The 15,936-nt window shown below is 48.1% G+C and overlaps 1 pseudogene across 1 annotated transcript in view; it reads right to left on the minus strand.

The window, feature by feature from the left end:
* The window catches only part of LOC146839221 (uncharacterized), a 136,610-nt pseudogene that overhangs the window by 7,145 nt on the left and 113,529 nt on the right, over window positions 1-15,936 (minus strand). Inside the window, exons 2-3 of the transcript XR_014960810.1 lie at window positions 5,838-5,901; window positions 1,585-1,638 (exon numbers count right to left, since the gene is read on the minus strand). The product of XR_014960810.1 is annotated as an uncharacterized LOC146839221 (transcript). The remainder of the gene's footprint in view (window positions 1-1,584; window positions 1,639-5,837; window positions 5,902-15,936) is intronic.

Consider the following 15,936-nt stretch of genomic DNA (forward strand, 5'->3'; position numbering starts at 1 on the left):
TTTCTTTGAGATGTAAATCAAAGAGAAAGTGCTTGCTCGTTTGGTAATGAAACGTAATTAGGCTATGCTTATAAGTATAATGAAAGGGTGTTTTCATATTATTTCTTATGCATCTCTATTTCTTTACTGTTTTCAATATTACCACGTTTTTCCTTTAGAAAATAGTGATTTAGTGGTTTTCCATGTAGGCCTCTAAAATGTATTTTGTCTTTCATCATTTCCTTCGAATAGACTAAAAATGTTGTCCTGATTGCACTGTAGCTACGAGTATTATCGCTGAAGTTTCTGTCCTACAGTTTGAAAAATGGACGTCCTTTCTGTTAGAATTAAATTGTATTGACTTTGTTGCAAGCTCAGAAGAGAGCGTGTGGAGTGGACACGTTGAGTTGCAAATGTATTTCCTATTTCCGAAGGGAAGTGATATTGCACATTCTTAACACCTTGGCTGCGGCGCGAATTCCGCCGCGGTGCTGGACATTGCAATCGCGGGCGTGGCTCAGACGGCCCCTGGCCCTCCTGCACACACACACACCGTGACTCATGATGGCCGGAGGCCGTCATGAGCACAGAAGGGGTTAAAGAACAGTGAACACTGAACAAAGGTATTGCGTATGGGTTCCGGACGAATTGGGTTAGAGAACGATCACACCACGGTTGCACCATGGATTTTGACCAATGGAAATCATGCAAACTGCGTAAAAGTTATTTTGTTGGCAGGAACTGAAAACGTTTGGAGGTATAATTGCCCTGTGGGAAAAGGACAGCACGCTGCTATTGTCCCTTGCAAATCCTGGGCCTGACATGTTGTCGGTCTGAACTCTGATTTTTCCCTGAACTGAGATCTCCTGATTACCTCCGCACTTTACCGGCTGGTGAAGTTGAGCAGGTCAAACCTTTCAGCTGAAGAATGTAAGACTCTGACTATTGCATGCTGTGCTCTAGCGTTCTACTGGGTCCACCTTTTGTCCTGGTTCTGATAAATCTACAAACGATTCTTGGTTTCTATGACTCCAAATTGCATGTTCTATTTTGCAATGTGTTTTCTCTCTTTTTCTCTCTTTCTTCCTCAATAGGTGTTATTTGACGATGTATTTGTTCTGAGCTGTGATGTGCTGTGATTTACCTGTACACAAAAGAATAACCGTTCTTACATTATTCTAGTGCATTTTTGTGCTTTGACCCTTCAATCTTGAAGTTTAGATAAAGATAACTTGATAACTATTCCATGTGTTTCTCCTTACTTATTGATGATTTTATTAATATTGTGTGAATATTATTAGCGAGGCTCTTCTTTATTACAGGTCCTCGTGAAGGAGTGGCTTTCCATCTCTAGTTATCTGAGTCCCTATTAGCTCATACGGAGGACCATATGATTGTGATTAAATTGTAGAGTTTCTGCGGGCCAAACTCTGTGTTATTGTGAATTGTGTTGCTGAGGATTGAGTTTACGATGTGGTGGGTAACCTATGTTTGAGCTCACAAATTTTACACCTCTTCCCCTGGATCACTACCGTAGACTAAGGCTGTGTCCAGTTAACTCAGTGGAATTTACCATGTCAAATTTTGTGGAAGATAAGGACTTACCTGGTGGCCCGGAACTTGTCACACTCCTTTGACTGGATCCAGACACTGCAACACCTGAAAAAGGAAAAAAAAGCAGCATAACGGGAAAGGAAACTAAAATGGGATAAGAAAAGACAAATACTATAGAAACCAGAGGAATAAGAAAAAAGAGGCTATCTTCCACTCTTCTTTAAAGAGACCCAGTGTGGCCCTGGAGGTGACAAACAGGACAGGGCAGGCTGGGAGGAAGCAAAGAGGTGGAAGTCAGAACCAGAGAGGAAGGACGAAGAATGAACAGACTGAGGGGAGGATAGAATCACATGGTATAGAGGAAACAACTATGTAGACAGTCAAGGGACTGCTGGCGAACACGGGACTGGAGCGTGCTCATGGCCCAGTGCCTCCCAACCCGAGAAGGGACTAGACCTGCGCTAGGATTCCACCACATTCATATTCCTTGAAGAATGTGGCTACATCAGGTGGGTGCCAGGGTTAGAGGGATCTCAAAAATTGATGAGGGAGGTTTGCGGGAACATGGGGTGGCTGGCCACTGCTACAAGGACCATATGTGGCGGCACGCTTTGCCAGATAAACCTTAGTATTTATAAGAGCTCTAAAGTAAGAGGCAGGAAGAAGAAAACTGTCATGAAGAGAATACACTGGCAGAGTTCAACAGTTCTTTATTAGCTTCTACTCCCCTTTTTTGCCTTATTTCTTATTCTGCTTCATTTCGAGTTTCCTTATTTCTTGCTCATAGCCTTCTGCTGCCTCTACGCTTTCTGACCCCTGATCTTCCCCGCCTCCATACCTGTTCATGCCCGTTGTTCCCCCCTGCTGCTGCCCCCGAAACCCCCCTGCCTTTTTCCCGCTCCCGCATCCCAGCTGCACTTCCCGTTCCCCTGTTTAATGGCTGTTGCGCACAGCGGGCGTGCCGCTTGTGCGCCAAAGGCAAGCCCATCTGCACCCGTCAGCGTCCCTACCGCAACCAGCGCCAGGGACCCTGAATCTCCCACATTCCACCGCTATGAGCCAGCTGCCCTCCTCGCACTTAATCCCGGAAGGAACAACAGCTGCCAGCTGTCGCCACCGAACACCACCCACAGCCAATTCTCCTGCTGACACTGCCGACATTCCTTCACCATCCACATCACACGCACGGCCGCCGCACCCACGCCGGACGCCCGCTCCACCAAATCCCTGAAGTGCATCCTCCTCAACGTACGTGCCCTGCACAGACACACCGTAGAGATCTGGGACCTCCTCAACATCCTCTCGCCAGATGTTGTCTTCTTCACAGAAACCTGTACAAATGCCACCTCTGCCCCGACATCTCCACCGCCATTCCCAACCGCTACAAGATCCAGAGGAAGGAACGCCCCCACCGCCCTGGAGGAGGACTTGCCCTTGCACAGAAGAGCTCCCTCCGACTCTCCACCTCCAGGACGAGCAACTCCTTCTCCAACACCAAACACCTCCAATTCTAGATCCTGACCAGCCCCAGTACCACGCTACGTGGCACCCTCGCTTACAGACCCTCTGGGCTTCGCGCTCCTTTCACCACCGCCATTGCTGACCTTATGGCACCCCACGCCATGAACTGAACTTCCACCTCGACAACCGCAGCGACCCCGACTCCACAGCCCTCCTGGACAACCTCGCCAACCTCAGACTGAAGCAGCTCATCACCACCCCCACCCAAAAGGCTGGACACACCCTTGACCCCATCTTCGCAGGAGGGACCAACTTCCACTTCAGCCACACCTTGCACCCTCTCTGGACAGATCACCACAGCATACACTTCTCTTTCAGCACCACCACTGCACACAAGCCTGCCCCGCGCCCAGCTCGAAGGAACTGGAGCAAGATCACAGAGGAGCACCTCAACTCCACACTCATCCTCAACCCCCCCTGCCACCACCACAGACGCCAACTCTGCAGCCATGCAACTACACCGTTGGATCACCAGCTGCGCAGACAAACTCGTACCCCGCGGCCACACTGACAGACAACGCCCCCTGAAGGCTGCCTGGTTCACCACCAACCTCCAAGAAGCCAGACGCGCCTGCAGACATCTCGAGAAACGTTGGAGAAACAGCAAGAACCCCGAAGGCCAGACCACCGACAAGCAAGCCATGACAGAATACCACCAATTCATGAGAGCCACCAAGAGGACCTTTATGTGGAACAATATCCTCACCAATGCCAGCAACCCAAAGGAACTCTTCAACATCATCCAGCAGTTCACCAAACCCCCCAACGAAGCCACGGACATCACACTGACCCAGGGCCTCTGGAACAAGCCCTGAAAAATTAAGGCCCTCTACGACAATTTCAGCGAATGGGTTCCAGAAACCACCCTACCCTCCAGCAACGGCATCTAGCCCACCATCACCGCCTGGACACCGTTCACCACCGAAGACACCACAAAGACCATGAAGAGCACCCACTCAGGAGCCCCCAAGGACCACTGCCCGCCGCATATCTTCCACAGAGTTGCCACCGCCATTGCACCCGAACTACGCCGCACAATATACCGCCACTTTCGAATTCGGCATCTTCCCCAATAGTTGGAAGCGGGCTGAGGTCATGCCCCTCCTCAAGAAACCCTCGGTGGACCAGACTGACCTGAAAAACTACGGGCCTATCTCTCTCCTTCCCTTCGCAGCCAGAGTCACAGAGAAATTCATCAATGCCCAGCTGACCTCCCTCATCAACGAGAACGCCAACCTATACTCCTCCCAGTCCAGATTCCACAGCAACCACAGCACCGAGACCCTCCTCCTCACCGCCACCGACGAAATCCGCAGGCTGCTCTACCAGGGCAACACCGCGGCCCTCACCCTGCTAGACCTCCCAGCAGCTTTTGACACCGTCTCCCACTGCACGCTTGCAGCCAGACTCCATGACGCCGGCATACGGGGACCTGCCCTCGACTGGATCCGCTCCTTTCTTGCAGGCAAAACCCAAAGGATCAGACTCCAACCCCTTCCTCTCCGAATGCACAGAGATCAACTGAGAGGTACCCCAAGGATCATCGCTCAGCCCCACGCTCTTCAACATCTACATGGCCCCCCTCGCCACCATATATCAGACAGCACGGACTCAGCATAGTAACCTACGCTGACGACACCCAGCTCATCCTCTCCCTCATAGAGAACCCCGAAGACACCAGACTCCGCTTCCAGGAAGTAATGAAAGACGTTGCAGCCTGGATGAGCAACAGCTGCCTAAAGTTCAACTCAGAGAAGACTGAGGTCCTCATCCTTGGACACTTGCCTCCACCTGTTTCAACTCCCTCCGCATCCTTCAAGACCTTCAAGTAGATCCCCCACAAAGCCAGAAAGAACATCACCAACGCACTCATAACGAGCAGACTGGACTACAGAAACGTCCTCTAAGCTGGAATCAACAAATCCCTGCTACACAAACTCCAGACCATCCAGGACACCGCAGCCAGACTCATCCTCGGCACCACCCAACACCTGCAAGACCTCCACTGGCTCCCGGTCGAGAAGAGAGTTACCTTCAAGCTACACACCCACGCCTACAAATCTCTCCAGAACATCAGACCCAAATTCCTCACCGAAAGAATTTCTTTCCATGTACCCAAAAGAAACCTCTTCTCCGCTGACCTCGCCCTAGCAGAGACCCCGCGCATCCTCAGAACCAGAGCAGGTGGAAGAGCCTTCTACATCGCAGCCAAGGCCCGGAACGAGCTCCCAGTCAACATCAGACGCTCCCCTACCCTTCACACCTTCAGGAAGAGCCTCAAGACCTTGCTTTTCAGCTGACCTGGTGCTGCACCCCCCTGCGCCTTGAGACCGTCACAGGTGAGTAACATGCTTTACAAGCCCCTGATTGATTGATTGATTGAGCTTCCATACCTTCAGGCCAACAGATAATAGATCATTCCAAACGTGGCAGGACAAAGGGGGAAAGGAGGGTTGTACCAAATAGGTTAATTATAACAAAAACATCACACAATTTATGAAACTGGAGATAATTAGCCTGACCCTAGAGTATACCAACATTTGTAAGGAAACACGCTTAAAACAGCTAGCATAAAAACAAATAAGGAAGAGGAATACGTAAAAGCCATGTAATTGGTTTTTTTTTTTTAAGATCATAAGCTATATAGCTTGAGAATGGTCTGGAGAGGGAGTCAAATTCTTGAAGCTGAAGAGAGATAAAAAACAGAGACACAGCAAGAGACACAGAGAGAGACTTGAGAAGAAATAGAAGAAAAGGAAACAGAAGGCACTAGGAAACGTTACCTAATGGTTATCTTGTTTATTCCTCTGAGGGAGGCAGCGCACCACCTGGCTCGTCCCTGAATACCTTGAAAGGAAGTAAAGAGACTCTTCAACCAAGAGCTTAATGAATCACACTTCATCTCATCTTCCAAAACAACTGTCCTTAACTTACAATGGAAAACAAACTCTTGTTACAACAAAACCCATTGTAAAGCACCTTTGGTCTATGTATAATAGTATATTTTTCAAAACCTTTTTATTCGTCTGGTAACTACAACCAAACCCACAACACTCAACATCCTATAAATCCAAACCTTGCACTACAATGGATCACTGACAGAATATTGACAAAGAAAATATCGAAGTACAAAGATATCGTGACAAAAATATCGTTGTCCAAAATATCGGAGTCCTATCTACATAATGGTAAGTACAAAAATAGCGGGGGGAAAATATTGTTGTTAAAAATATCGTTTTTTTTAAATGTGTGAAAAATAATGTAAAGTAAAGTAAATACTACATATAATAAAAAAAACTGTTACAATTATTAGAAAATGTTGAACATTATAAATAATAAATGTTAACAAAAATGAAACATACAAATTTATAAAATATAATATATAAATTAACTTAATATTAATAAATAATTATAATAAATTATAACATGTTAGAAACATATTACAAATATTAAATACATATATATATATATATATATATATATATATATATATATATATATATATATATATATATATTCACTGAAAAAACCATAGGTTTCAGGCACGTTAAAGTTAGGAATTAGCATTTAAAAAACCTTAGAAATTCACTGAAAAAACCATAGGTTTCAGGGGCGTTATAGTTAGCTGGACTTTTCACTCGTACAAAACCATTGAAATTCCCCCGTTATAGTTAGTTCAGCTAACTATAACTCGCGCGCCCCGCAATGCACTGCTGATGACGTCACATATTACATCACTCATGACATGGTCAGTGACATCACTCATGACATCACTGATGACATCTCAAATGACATCACTGATGACATCATCCAGTGAATGTGTGTTTTTCTGAAAATTACATATGTTTTATATATGTATATCTCAAGGTCGATGGAAAAATAAATGGGTATATAAGTGTCTAAATGGATGATTTGTTTTTGAAAAATTGATTGTATAACTGACTGATTAAGTGTATCTTAGTGAATACATGGCTTAGTGAGTAATGTTTAAATGTGTAAATATCTGTATCAGTCTCTCACTTTGTGTATAAGTGGCTGCATGGGTTGGTGAGTAGCTACATGAGTGTCTATATAGGTTATTAGTTGGTTTTTTGAGTATCAGTATGAGTGTCTGAGTGTCTGTATGGTTCGGTGGGGGGTATTACGTAGTGCATAGGTGCATGAATGAGTGACTCACTGTTTGTATGTGTTGATGACAGCATGTGTGCAGGACTGTATGGGTGGATGAGTGTGTGCATGGGTGTGTTAGTGAGTGAATGACTGTCTCAATAGTGTCTTTATGAGTAACTACATATGTTTTAAACTAGTATATGTGACTATTGGTGTATATAATTGAGTATATGTGAGAGTGAGAGATTGAAAGAGTTCCTGTATGAATAAGTATGTGTTTCTATAAGTGATTGTTTAAAAGACTAAGAATGTGTAAGTTTCTGTAGAAGTAAGTGTGGTGGTGTGTGTATAACTGTATATGCAAGTAAATGGATGTTTGATTCTTTATTAGCATGAGTGACTATGTGTGTGAGTAACTCTATGGATGAGTGGCGTTGTGTAACAGGATGTATAGGTGTGTGAGTACATATGATGAGTGAGTACATGTATGAGTGACTGTATAGGACTGTTGGTGAATGAGTGGATGTGTATGTGGATCTTAGAATTACTGAATAGGTTGTTGTAACTGGTATTGATATGTCCATTGTTTTGAACATTGTAGTTTCTATTTTTGAATGTGTGTATCAAAGGTTATATTAGGGGAAGAGGAGGTCTGCCACTCTATCACAAGGATGATGTCATCAGTGATGTCATTAGTGATGTCATTTGAGATGTCATCAGTGATGTCATGAGTGATGTCACTGACCATGTCATGAGTGATGTAATATGTGACGTCATCAGCAGTGCATTGCGGGCGCGCGAGTTATAGTTAGCTGAACTAACTATAACGGGGGAATTTCAATGGTTTTGTAGGAGTGAAAAGTCCAGCTAACTATAACGCCCCTGAAACCTATGGTTTTTTCAGTGAATTTCTAAGGTTTTTTAAATGCTAATTCCTAACTATAACGTGCCTGAAACCTATGGTTTTTTCAGTGAATTTCAAAGGTTTTTTAAATGCTAATTTCTAACTATGCCTACAGAGATAGGACATGTGAAGAAAGAAGAAAAAACGCACAGAAAGAAAAAAAAGAAATGCAGAAAGAAGCCTTGTTGCAAAATCATCCTGTACCCTCAACTTTTTCAGACGGATACTGGTGGTAACTGAGTCTGACTAACTAGTCCTAGAGCCAGTGCTATGTTAAAAGACACTCAGAATACAGTGAAAACACCTACATACACTAGGGAACACTATGCGTTGGGGTCCCCCTGTGATCAGCATGACCTCCTCTGTAAGCCCCTAGTATATAATAGGGCAGGGGATTAAAACTACCTCTTAAAACGCGCAATAGGGCGTGTTTGAACACGTCACCTCAGGCCCCGTCCCCTCACTTCCCCACTGTGTAAACACGCCCTGTGGCCGTTTTAAGTTGGGAGATTAAGTCCCCTTGAATACTGAGGATCCCTAGGGTCCAACTAGCCCACTAGGTACCTCGAGTAAGCGCCACAGAGCTGCGTTGCAGAGAGATGTAAAAAGGGGCACGGCCTAGACCACCTCTCTGCAACGCAGTGGAGTGGTGCTTACTGGAAGCACCTGGTGGGCTAGTTGGCCCCCAGGGTCCCTCAGGATTGAAGGGGAATTATTTCCCCAACTTAAAACGCGCCACAGGGCTTGTTTGCACACGCTAACTCAGGCCCCGTCCCCTCCCTTCACCACTGTGTAAACACGCCCTGTGGCCGTTTTTAGTTGGGAGATTAAGTTCATTTGAATCCTGAGGGTCCTTAGGGTCCAACTAGCCCACTAGGGTCTTGGCTGTGCTCCACCTGGACCTTGCTTGTGAATGGCTTAACGTGAGTCAGACACGAACCGAGCACTAAGCTGGAACTGGGCGGTGGCAGCCAATTTGGACCCAGGCAGTCCCTCTGCTGCTGTCACGCATAATGTGGAGAGGGTGCAGCAATAGTTTAGAGCGAGGCAGACTTCTGGGGGTTAGAGTGAATGACAGCTGGACTCGTCACATGGTCCTTTTGGCAGCCTAAACAGTCAGTGTGAGCATGCCCAACTGCTGCATGTGTTACTGCCGTGGTTTTGGGGCTTAAGCAAGTTGATGACAGGCTTACTAGCCGCTCAACTGTGGCACCAGCAGGGTATGGAGCAATAGCACTCTAAGGCATATGATGGAGTGGTATTTGAAAAGGAACGCCTCACTCAGCTGACCTCACTGTTGAGAATTATGTTCTCAGGATGCTGCAGGGACAAAACACTGTTCTGCTTGCACTGGCTCGAGGTTTCTGATGGATGTTTAGACAGACATAATCCTCCTGAGGCGAAATAGCCGGGAGACGATTCATTTTTAAAATAATTGTATATTTGTGCTCACCTGTGTTATGTTTCGTTTTTTAAAGCACTTCACTCGCGTTGACCCAGCACCTCGCACAGCTGATTGGTAGCTGTCGCGGAGGGAGGGACGCCCACCCTACAGGCCACGCCCCCTTCGACCTCCACAAAAGCGCGCGCTGATTGAAAGCGGCGCTTAGACAGACATAATCCTCCTGAGGCGAAATAGCCGGGAGACGCTTCATTTTTAAAATAATTGTATATTTGTGCTCACCTGTGTTGTGTTTCGTTTTTTAAAGCACTTCACTCGCGTTGACCCAGCACCTCGCACAGCTGATTGGTAGCTGTCGCGGAGGGAGGGACGCCCACCCTACAGGCCACGCCCCCCTCGACCTCTACAAAAGCGCGCGCTGATTGAAAGCGGCGCTTAGACAGACATAATCCTCCTGAGGCGAAATAGCCGGGAGACGAATAATTTTTAAAATAATTGTATATTTGTGCTCACCTGTGTTGTGTTTCGTTTTTTAAAGCACTTCACTCGCGTTGACCCAGCACCTCGCACAGCTGATTGGTAGCTGTCGCGGAGGGAGGGACGCCCACCCTACAGGCCACGCCCCCTTCGACCTCTACAAAAGCGCGCGCTGATTGAAAGCGGCGCTTAGACAGACATAATCCTCCTGAGGCGAAATAGCCGGGAGACGATTCATTTTTAAAATAATTGTATATTTGTGCTCACCTGTGTTGTGTTTCGTTTTTTAAAGCACTTCACTCGCGTTGACCCAGCACCTCGCACAGCTGATTGGTAGCTGTCGCGGAGGGAGGGACGCCCACCCTACAGGCCACGCCCCCTCCGACTCCTCCTTTTCTCTATAGATATGTGCAACCATAGGACGCGCAGCGGACGAGCGCAGCGGGCGCGCCGATTGCGCGCCGAAGGCGCGCTTAAGGCAAGCTCGTCTGCGCTCGTCCGCGCCCGGCCGGGCCCAGGGGCCATGCCCTCTGGTTTCCCCAGAGGCGACAGACTGGTATACAGCCGAGACCTTTTATGCCAGCTACGGCCACCTATCTCTCCTAAATGCGCTATCCCATTACACCCTTTAGAGATTCCTCGACGCTGTAAGTACTGTAATTTACACCTATGCACTCCAACCTCCAAACCATCAGGCAAGCTAATGACCTACTCCATGTTTCTTCTAAACTGTAGGTCCCTCGTAAAACACTGTCTAGAGATCTCCCTATTACTAGAGGAATACTCCCCAGATGCTATGTTCCTGACTGAGACTTGGCTGAACCAAGACTCTCAGCCAGACCTGGCACAAGCTATCATCCCAGGGTACCAGATAGCACGCGCAGACCGACCTAAGGGCAGAGGTGGCGGCCTCGCAATTATATACAAAGAAAGCTTCATCTGTCGTCACTTATCGGAAGATATTGAGGACTGCGAAAACCTCTCTTTTGCCATCGAATTCTCTCCCAATGCCTGCTTCACCGGCATTCTCATTTATCGCCCTCCCGGTCCTATAGGACAATTTAATACTTCCTTGCTCTCTGTGACCTCTCAGTCGGTTGTCTCCCCGTCCAACTTCTCCCTACTTGGAGATTTTAATATTCACTTTGACAACTTACTAGACCGGTCGGCACAAGAGACCAAGTCAAGCCTGGCTGCATATCAACTCGAGCAACGAGTTCCATCTGCCACACATGAAAAAGGACATCTGCTGGATCCTATTTTCAGCAACTGTGACCAGCTTGAAGTGGGAAATATAACCAGACTCCCCTGGTCAGACCACTTCTTAATAGCCTTCAACTGGACCACAAGCAAACTACCCTCCTCCTCATTTACTATTAGGAAAACCCGTAACTGGTCCAAACTCCCCATTGACAACTGGGTACAAGCTCTAGGCACCATGAAACCCTCCCTTTCCCAAGACCCAACTGTTAATAACAAAAAATATGAAGAATGGATAACCACCTCTCTGGACCAGGTCCTCCCAGAATACGCACCCAAATCTAAGAGACATAGTAAAACAGCTCCCTGGTACACAGAAGAGCTCAGGAACCACAAACGTCTCTGCAAAAAACAGGAGAGAAAGTGGCGCACCTCATACAACCCTGAAGTAAAGGCCACATACAGGGAAATGATCAGGAACTATAAACTGGCTATTAAATCTTCGCAAGCTGCCTTTTACAACCTTAAAATAACTACGGCAAAATCTAAATCCAAAGAAATCTACTGCATAGTTAACTCCCTGATCAAACCCCCGCCCCCAGTCACAGATAACAACAACTCACCAACCAAATGCAATGATCTGGCGGAATTCTTCTTCCAAAAAATTAATAAAATCTATCTTTCCTTCCCCAATCCCCCCTCTGACTCCCCTGGCCAGAACCTGCACCTGACTTCTAATTCATCCAAGTGCCTAGAGTCTTTCCCCTTGATAACTTTGGAAACCGCACAGACACTGGCACAAAAAATAAAATCCGGCTCCCCATGCGACCCTGCCCCCCCAGGCTCACTGAATCTTGCCAGTACTGCTATTCTCCCCACGCTCCTGGAGCTCACGAACTCCTCCATAATCAGTGGGATAGTCCCTCCAACATGGAAGCATGCTATGGTGCGGGCCCTGCTGAAAAAGCCTTCTTTAGACCCAGCTAATCCTAGCAATTATCGTCCGATCTCGTTACTCCCCTGGGCATCGAAAATTCTGGAGAAACATGTCAATACCACTCTGACAATGTTTTTTGAAGAAAACCATCTCCTCGACCCCTCCCAAACAGGTTTCCGTACCAAACATGGGACTGAGACGGCGTTACTGGCTGTGACTGAGGAGGCAAGACGGCTCCTGGATCGAGGAGGATCAGTGGCAGTGATCCTCCTCGATCTAAGTGCCGCATTTGACACGGTGCATCACAAGATCTTGCTAACTCGTCTTGCCAACTTAGGAGTGACCGGAGATGCCCTGACATGGTTCAATTCTTTTTTGTCCAACAGAACCTTTCAGGTCTTCGATGGCACATCACGCTCATCCATTCGTCCCTTGGGATGTGGAGTCCCCCAGGGCTCCTCCTTAAGCCCGACGCTCTTCAACGCTTACATGAGGCCACTGGCTGAGGTAGTCCGTCCGCATGGTGTAAAGATCATTTCCTATGCGGACGACACCCAGCTGGTGGTCTCCCTGGCAGAGAAGAGCGGCCTCCAGGCACCACCAGACCTAGCGGCTTGTCTGGAGGACGTAAAGAAGTGGATGATGAGCTCCTGCCTAAAGTTGAATGACGACAAAACTGAGCTGATGATCCTGGGCACAGCCTCCCCCGTCTCCATAGAGCCGAGCTGGCCATCAAGCATGGGAGTGGCTCCACCCTCCAGAGACAACATCAAAAGCTTAGGGGTCTGGCTCGACAAGTCTCTGAGCTTTAACACACAGGCCACTAAGATCTCAGCCACCTGTTTTGGCCTCCTCAGAGTGATCAAGAAAGTCCTTCCCCTCCTCTGCTTCGAGGCCAAACAGATAATTATACAGGGCCTTATCCAATCCCGTTTGGATTTTAATAACGCCCTATACCTGGGAGCCCCGGATTACACCCTACAGAAGCTCCAACGCACCCAAAACTGTGCTGCCAGAGCACTGTTGGGCATCCCCCGGAGGACCTCAGTGAGAGCCAGCTTGAGGACCTTGCACTGGCTACCTATCAGGGACAGAGTAACATTTAAATCGCTCTGTATTGCCCACCAGACTTTCTGGGAAACGGGCCCAGACATCAATCGACCCCTGATTTCTCCCTATAGGCCGAATAAATCTCTCCGCTCTTCTACAGCATTCCTGGCCGAGATCCCCAGAACTCGCAGAGCCAGAGCAGGAGGACGCTCCTTCTCGTATAACGTTTCCAAACTCTGGAACTCACTCCCTTTGCAACTAAGAAACAACCCCAACCTGACCACTTTTCGTAAACAGCTAAAAACCTTGCTGTTTAATGCCTAGCTAGTAACCTCAAGAGGGCCCCATCTGTTCCAGCGCCTGGACGCCTCAGGGCAACTGTAGCGCTTTATAAGTTAAATTTTCATTTCATTTCATTTCACTAGGTACCTCCAGTATGCGCCACAGAGCTGCGTTGCAGAGAGGTGTAAAAAGTGGCACGGCCTGGACCACTTCTCTGCAACGCAGCTCAGTGGCGCTTACTGGAAGCACCTGGTGGGCTAGTTAGCCCCCAGGGGCCCTCAGGATTGAAGGGGAATTATTTCCCCAACTTAAAACGCGCCACAGGGCTTGTTTGCATACGTTAACTCAGGCCCATCCCCTCCCTTCACCACTGTGTAAACACGCCCTGTGGCCGTTTTTAGTTGGGAGATTAAGTCCCCTTGAATCCTGAGGATCCCTAGGGGCAAAATAGCCCACTAGGTACGTCCAGTAAGCGCCATTGCAGAGAGGTGTAAAAAGGGGCACGGCCTGCACCACCTCTCTGCAACGCAGAGCAGTGGCACTTACTGGAAGCACCTGGTGGGCTAGTTGGCCCCCAGGGTCCCTCAGGATTGAAAGGGAATTATTTCCCCAACTTAAAACGCGCCACAGGGCGTGTTTGCACACGTCACCTCAGGCCCCGTCCCCTCCCTTCACCACTGTGTAAACGCGCCCTGTGGCCGTTCTAAGTTGAGAGATTAAGTCCCCTTGAATCCTAAGGGTCCCTAGGGTCAAACTAGCCCACTAGGTACCTCACAGAGCTGCGTTGCATAGAGGTGTAAAAAGGGGCGTGGCCTCAGAACACCTGTCTGCAACGCAGCTCCCTGGCGCACACTGGAGATACCTGTTGGGCTAGTTGGCCCTCAGGGACCCTCAGTATTGAAGGGGAATTAATTCCCCAACTTACAACTGGCAAGGGGGCGCGTTTGCAGAGTGCTGCAAGGAGGGGGCTTGGCCTCCAGCGCGATGCCGGTCTTTTATTTATTTTATTTTTTTAAGAAGGAGGGCTGTGTGGCCCCCCTTCTTTTTCTAATTTACTGGCCCTGGGGACCCCATCCCCCAGGGCCTGCACCCTAATTTTTTTTGTTGAAAAAAATAAATTTGGCCCTCCCAAGGCCTTAATCGGCCCGGGGACCCCAACCCCCGGTTCATGGCCTTTTTTTTATTTAAATTCTTTAGGAGGGGGCTGCGTTGCCCCCTTCCTCAAGCCACTTATGGCTCCGGGGACCCCATTCCCCGGGCCGGCCTTTGTTTTATATTATTTTAAAAATATATATATTTATAGAAACACCTAGGACATGCTGGACAAACCGTATGTACCTATCACCAAGAAGATTTGCGCGATATTCATTAAAAGGCGACATGTAATGTATTTACACCGCTAGTGAAGCTCTGACGTGTCTGACGCCCTACCGTGCCTAATCCCGGCGCCCCCGCCGGTGGGTACTCTCCAAGTAGACACCCTTGTCGTTTATTTATACAAACATGGGTAGCTATTGACGGGCACATTTAATATACACGCACACCAGGCCATTCAAAGGGGATTCGACAAAAATTCGACCAAACTATGCAAGAAACCCCCCTCACGGTTAATAAACAACACATCCACCGCCGGATGTGTAATACTTTTTATTTTACTCTCTGGAAAGGGGACGGACATCACTTGAGAGTCACAGCGTGTTCCTGGCTGAGCCCAATGCTGTGTTACACCCACCAGTGCCCGCCGAGTGCCTCACACCTCTGTGTTGTATTCCACCAGCTAGTGCATATGCTATGACACTCTCTAGACCATGTGCACTGTAACACCACCTCGTTAATATGTCATGCCACACTTGCTTACGCGCTGGGGGTACGCACCATACATACACGGGAGGGGGTACGACTCGTACGTACACGGGTGTACATACACGGGGGGGTTCAACTCGTACGTACACGGGTGTACATACACGGGGGTACGACTCGTACGTACACGGGTGTACATACACGGGGGGGTTTGGCGCGTACATACGGGGGCTGGGGGGGTAGTTCGGCGCGTACATACGTGGGCTGGGGGGGTGTTCGGCGCGTATGTGGGCACATGTCTCCATGGTTGCTATGGGAGTTCGGTGCGGACGGTGTTTTTTCCATACGGTTGTGACATCGGACGCACGGGATGGATCGTACTTGCGCGGTCGGACTTCACTTTTCACGTTTGTACGGTAAATCGTCCGGGGACGTGTCAGACACATTTTCCGACCCGAGGACGTGTGGGGAATTATTCCCAATGCGATTCGTATGGAGTTTTTCCCATGCGAATCGTACTTGGCAGTTTGTACGGCACTTGTACGATTCGTACGGTAAAAAGACCGGATACGAGTCGTACGGGGAAAATTTTTCCAGGATCCTAATCGGCACCTCTGTCGTTAGGCTATACTTGGGCTACATCTGGGTGATATTTGGGCTACATTTGGGCTCTTTTGTCTCTGGTGGCCATCTTGGGAGATTTATTTGTTATGAAGTTTC

This window comes from Triturus cristatus, chromosome 4_2 (assembly GCF_964204655.1).
Source record: "Triturus cristatus chromosome 4_2, aTriCri1.1, whole genome shotgun sequence".
In the NCBI taxonomy this organism is placed as follows: domain Eukaryota; kingdom Metazoa; phylum Chordata; class Amphibia; order Caudata; family Salamandridae; genus Triturus; species Triturus cristatus.